This window comes from Labeo rohita, chromosome 18, assembly GCF_022985175.1.
Source record: "Labeo rohita strain BAU-BD-2019 chromosome 18, IGBB_LRoh.1.0, whole genome shotgun sequence".
In the NCBI taxonomy this organism is placed as follows: Eukaryota; Metazoa; Chordata; class Actinopteri; order Cypriniformes; family Cyprinidae; genus Labeo; species Labeo rohita.
Window position 1 is genome coordinate 5403366 of NC_066886.1, and position 6389 is coordinate 5409754.

Consider the following 6389-nt stretch of genomic DNA (forward strand, 5'->3'; position numbering starts at 1 on the left):
TTCAGTATACTTTATTTTTGACTAAATATCCCATGTTTCGGTAGTGACTGCACATTTTCGGTGGTGACAGTAATGCTTTGATAGTGACCACATCACATTAAAGAATTTTAACTTGCAAACTAAAATACCAAAAACATGCTAAAAAAAAAAAAAAACAGGACCAGCATAAACCAGCAAAGGACCAGCTTAAACCAGCATCAAAACCTACCTAACCAGCATCCCAGCTAGAGGTCGACCGATATTGGATTTTACAGATACCGATAACTAGGTTGGACCACACTGGCCGATACTGATTAATCGACCAATAGTTTTTAAAATCGATACTGAACGGAAAATAAATAGTGCGCTACTATTTAAAAAAAAAAAGTTGCCTACTGAACCATACTTTGTAAATGAATAAAAATATTAATATGAATGATATATTTATTATTACAGTAAGTTCATTGTTCATTAATGTTAACAAAAGCAACTAAAATTTGTAAAAATATATCAGCAAATGCTGAAATTAAAACACTCTAACAAGGAACAGCACTTCTATTCTACAGCTTTTATCAATCTTAATGTTACAAATAGACTCGTATTGTAAACTGTTACCATTACATCAACAATCAAGCTAAAGATGGCCATCTTGAAATATCTACACAAAGGCCACAGTACTGAAATTGCATACATATGGATATTGTGTACTTTCACAATTTAACTGCTTCTATTCTAGAACATTTGTGGTTATCTAATCAAAATATAAAAATATCTTAGTCACACAACGGGCAAAAGTGCAGCATCGTGTATGATGATGACCTTCGCAGCCACTCCAGGACCCAACCTGGAAAAAACTATCGGCATGGATTTTTGCCAATAACCGATAGTTCCGCCAATCAACTATCGGTGCCGATTAATCGGCAAAACCGATACATCGGTCGACCTCTAATCCCAGTATTAAAACCTACCTACCAGCATATGCTGTTTTTTTCAACAGGAAACTGTACTAAAATTTTGTTTATTTCCCTTAAATATGAGGATTATGTGTTCCTATTTGTCACTACCACAACAATGATGACATTTTTCGGTCACGACTGTTTCGGTAATGGCAATTTTATGGAATATAACACCCAAAAAGATATCACTACGAACCTCCACCAAATACTTTGGTAGTGACAATTTTAGATACTTTTGAACCTAGCTCAAAGATACTAATTAGCACATTGTTAGCTAGCACAGTTCTGAACATAAAAACTAAATGCTATGGAATAACTCCATAAAAAGTGCTTTGGTGTTCTGTAGTGACGTTCCTTTAAGTTACACACAGATTTTTAAGAATTCTGAACACACAAAATTATGGGACCTATCTATTCAAACCTTGTAGCTATGAGAGAGAGGGGCACAGGAATATTTCCTGATTATAAATTTACGGGTGTAGTTCAAATCACTCTCAGCCAATGGACTAAAACACACTGTTTCAATAGTGACAAGGAAAATCGGGAACACGTTTTTTTTTTTTTTTTTTTTTTTTTTTACAGCTTTACAAGTTTCCTAATTAACAAAGAAAGTATAGAATGGATATTTTTGAACAACACTTTTTCAAAAAGATACATTTAAAAACAGCAACAGAAAAAAAATACAAAAATTATTTCAGTATAATTTTCATGTGATTTATTTTACTATTTCAGTGATAATTTATGGGTTCGGGACAGCCACCTCCCAATTGAAAGTACCCAATAAATGATGATTTTAAATATATTAAGCTTACTAATATTTTAAATATTTATTGTGGGTTTCAATAGATAATAGAAGGATCTTAGTAAACATCTAAGATTTGAATACTTAAATGCTTTTTAAATGTGTTTTTTTTGCTGTGGGACAGCAGTTTGCAGCAGTTCTGTAGAATGGCCCATATATATTATCAGAAATATAAAAAATGTGGGTTGGGGATGGAAAATATGATTAGCTCAGGATAAAAACCATTATGCCTATGAAAAGCCCTCATAATGATAGACGTACCTGTGTGTGTGTGTGTATGTTTACTGCTTCTGCCGTCTCTCTGGACTGTAGAGGATGAGCAGAGACATATCCCAGTGTTCTGCTCTGCTACTCTTAATGAGCTTACTACTGTTGCTGAAATCTCTCTCTCTCCATTTCTCCTCTTTCACAAATACATACACACAGGATGCGAGTCAGACACAGAAATTAGCAATAGGAGGAGAGCAGCATATGTTCATTAAAAAGATTAAATAACAAGCCACATCTATTCCTCTCCATAACTTCCTGTCTCCGGTTGCAGCTTCCATTCACAGTGAGGAGACCGAAACACAGACATGGTTTGTTGCTTTCATTCTACTAGTACTGCAGTACAAATAGAGTTCAGATTAACACTGGACAAGAAAGTTTCATACACAACATAAACAATCATCTGTCCACAACAAAACAAAAAACCCTGTCTATTCTATCTAAAATCATATCAATGAGATGATGTTTGATGGGTTTAACAGTGAATTAGATCATGCAACACTTCAGAATGGAGTAATAGCTGATGAAAACTCAGCTTTGTATCACAGAAATAAATTATATTTTAAAGTATAACAAAATAAAAAAACATTATTTTATATTGTAATAACATTTTGCAATATTACAGTTTTTTTTCTGTATTTTTAATCAAATAAATGCAGCCTTGATGAGCATAAGAGACTTCTTTAAAAAACATTACAAACTTTTGAGCAGCAGTGTATGTATGCATGTGTATATTTACATATGCATATACACTGTGAAAAAATTATTTTTTGAAGTTATGAAAGTTTTTGAAGTAAAGACTACTTAAATATGTTTTACAAGAAAATAAGGTAACACTTTACAATACGGTTTTATTTGTCAACATTAGTTAATTTATTAACTAACATGAATTAACAAAGAACAATATTTTTATAACATCAATAACCATTGTTAATGTTAGTTAATAAAAATATTCACGTTCATGTTAATTCACAGTGCATTAGTAATTAACAGAAACAACTTTTTGATCCTAAAAATGTATTAGTAGATATTTAGATCAACATTAACTAAAATTATTAGTAAATGGTTTAGAAGTATTGCTCTAAGTCAGTGCATATTAATTAACATAGTTAAAGGGACAGTTCACCCAAAGATTTAAATTACCCAATTATTTACTCACCCTCAAGCCATTCTAGGTGTATACGACTTTCTGCTTTCATACGAATACAATCAGAGTTATATTAAAAATGTCCTCGCTCTTCCAAGCTTTATAATGGCAGTGAATGGGTGTTGAGATTTTGAAGTCCAATAAAGTGCATTCATCCATCATAAAAAGTACTCCACATGGCTCCGGGGGTTAGTAAAGGTATCCTGAAGTAAACTGATCTATTTTTGTAAGAAAAATCTTAAAAAATCTTTCTTAGTAATTATTTGTGAAAGTTACTAGCAATTTTTGAGTAAAAATTGTTTCAAAGCTATTTCTTCCAGTGTGTATACACATTCGATCCATCCATCTTTGATTCTATTGTCTTTTGCACTCAGTTCCAGCTTTCTATGCTTCTGGTCTACGTTTGATAAAATGCAATACACTGCTTCAAAAATCACTGTCTCTTTAAGATAAATGCCTCGTGGTTGTATTTCCCTGATTTGTAAGCTGCTCTGGATGAATAAATGTAAATACAACAGCTACATACAGATAATAAAGCCTGGAAACTTTTAAATGCTGGTTTAGTTCAAACAAAAATTACACATCCGCATCCCTCAGACACAGACAATGAAAGTCAATTAACCAATCAAGCACACATCTCACAGCCAATTAGACTCTCATCTGAGAAGAGGAGGAAAAGCTAAGCATCGACTAATAATCTGTCTGGTTTTACAATTCTATATAGTCGTTTGGAGAATAACAGTGATCACATCAGCAATTCAACACGGATCTGATGTTTTAACTCAAGAGGGTGAAGATCAAGAAATGCACTCTATTTCCCTCACACACACGCACAGGTAAAAGCACTATGAATAATGAAGGGAGACATGTGGAGAGAAAAACACATCCTTGAAAGACCGAAGACCTGCTCTCCTCCTCCATCCTGCCAGTGTCATACTAATGAGACTATGGTCCTAAAAAGATGAGTAGACAAATTTAAAAAATAACAATAATACAGAAAGAAATGAAAATAGGGAGAGCGCAAGGGTGAAAAACACAAGCTACACCATGACACCTCTGATTACAAGTGCAGCTTTGCCACAGAATGATAAAGCTCCGGTAATACAAGATTTGTTTCCATTAATATGGAAATGGAAGAAAGCGAGGGTTTTCTGCGATCAGACGAGCAGAATGACAAACAGTTAAAGATAATAGATGCTGGCATTCAAGATAATAGATGCTGGCAGAGTTATTTACAGGAGGGGTGACTTTGAGTTATTAATAATATTCAACTGCAGCAGACCTGTTGACCTCAAGTTGTCCGTCCCCTCGCATTGTGTCTGTGCGGGTGTGTGTGTGTGGAGCTGTTTGGTCTTGTTTTTCTAAAAATTAGAGTCATGTTAACTTCTACACCATCTTTTATGGTAATGTGCTGCATGTAATGAAGATTTTAATGTTTTTAATTAGAATCCATTATCTGTGATCTAGCTAGCATACCGCCGTGTTCCTGAAGTAATGGTACATCAGTATGTAAATTTAGTGTGTTGACATTTTTCCACTTAAAATTAATTAGTTTGAAATGATACACTCAAGTGAGATGAAAATAAGCAACCATAATCAGTGGTCTACAAAAAGACGAGAAATGTCTAAATCTCATGATGGCCACTTGTTGAAATCTTGCTACATAAATATATATAAAAGAATTATTTTAACCTGTGTCCCACGGTATGCTAAATCATAAATAAAATGACATTTAAAATTAAATTAAAAATTAAAAATTCTATTCAATTAAAACATACCTGTTTTAAAAATAAATAAGCATAACTGTGTAAAAAATTAATTTTAAAAGTTTTAATAATTAATAAAAGTACTGATTAGATTATTATTTAATAATTAACAATAAATGATTTATTTAGGGTCAAAATGCAGATAATTATAGTTATTATAATTATTTTAACTGGTCTCTGATGGTGTGCTAAAACAAACTAACTAAAATGCAGATAAAAAATGTACTACATTTATTATAATAAATTTTAACCTCTGTTAAAAAAGTAAATAAAACAATTTTAAATAATATCTAATAAATAAATAATATAATTTATAATATATAAAACTAAAAAAATAATAATAACATGTATTTATATTTAAAATGTAATTATTGGGTAAAGTTATATAATGTTTAATTATTTTAACTTGTGTCCCCTTGTGTGCTAAATCAAAATAATGCTACTATATTGCCACTGGCTGTTTGACCTTGACGTGCCTCTGTCTCCTAAAAGTTTAAACTAAGTGGTATTTGAAGTATCACAGTGCCAAGAAATTCACAAAATGATGACAGTCATTGCTCTCATATCAACTAAAAACACACACAACATGCTATTTACACCCAGCAAGAGACAAAAACCACTTACAACAACAGTCATTACAACAGCCTCTCAGTGTTTGGACACAGTCCATTTTTGTGAATGGAAGTGTGTGTGTGTGTGTGTGTGTGTGTGTGTGTGTATGTGTGTGTGAGTTTAGATGCACTGAGAGGCCAGCACAAAGAAACACCTATTCTATCAGCCAACTGTTAAGACGAGACGTCCCATTTTGGTGTCTGCATCAAATTAAATTTGCAAAACTGATTTTATAAAAAGCATATTAAAGGAGAAGTTCACTTCCAAAATGAAAATTTCCTGATAATTTACTCACCCCATGTCATTCAAGATATTCATGTCTTTCTTTCTTCAGTTGAAAAGAAATGAAGGTTTTTGAGGAAAACATTCCAGGATTTTTATTATATAGTGGACTTCAGTGGGAGCCAATGGGTTAAAGGTCCAAATTGCAGTTTAAATGCAGCTTCAAAAGGCTCTACATGATACCAGCCAAGGAATAAGTGTCTTATCTAGCGAAACGATTGGCCACTTTCAAAAAAAATAAATAAATAAAATCTCTGTACTTTTTAAACCTTCAACCCCCAATTCAGTCCCCATTGAAGTCCACTATATGAAGAAATATGGAGAAAAACGTGAACATCTTGGATGACATGGGGGTGAGTAAATTATCAGGAAATGTTCATTCTAGATGTGAACTTCTCATTTATGCAAATAAAGTGTTTTGTAAAAATAATAATTAAATAAAATAAAGTAATTTAATATAATTTCCTATTTTCAATTAGCTCAACTTGATGTACCTACCTAACTGAAGCTAAAATAAACAATAAAAAACTATACAGACAAAAACAGAAAAACAACAAAATCACTTAAAACTAACTAAT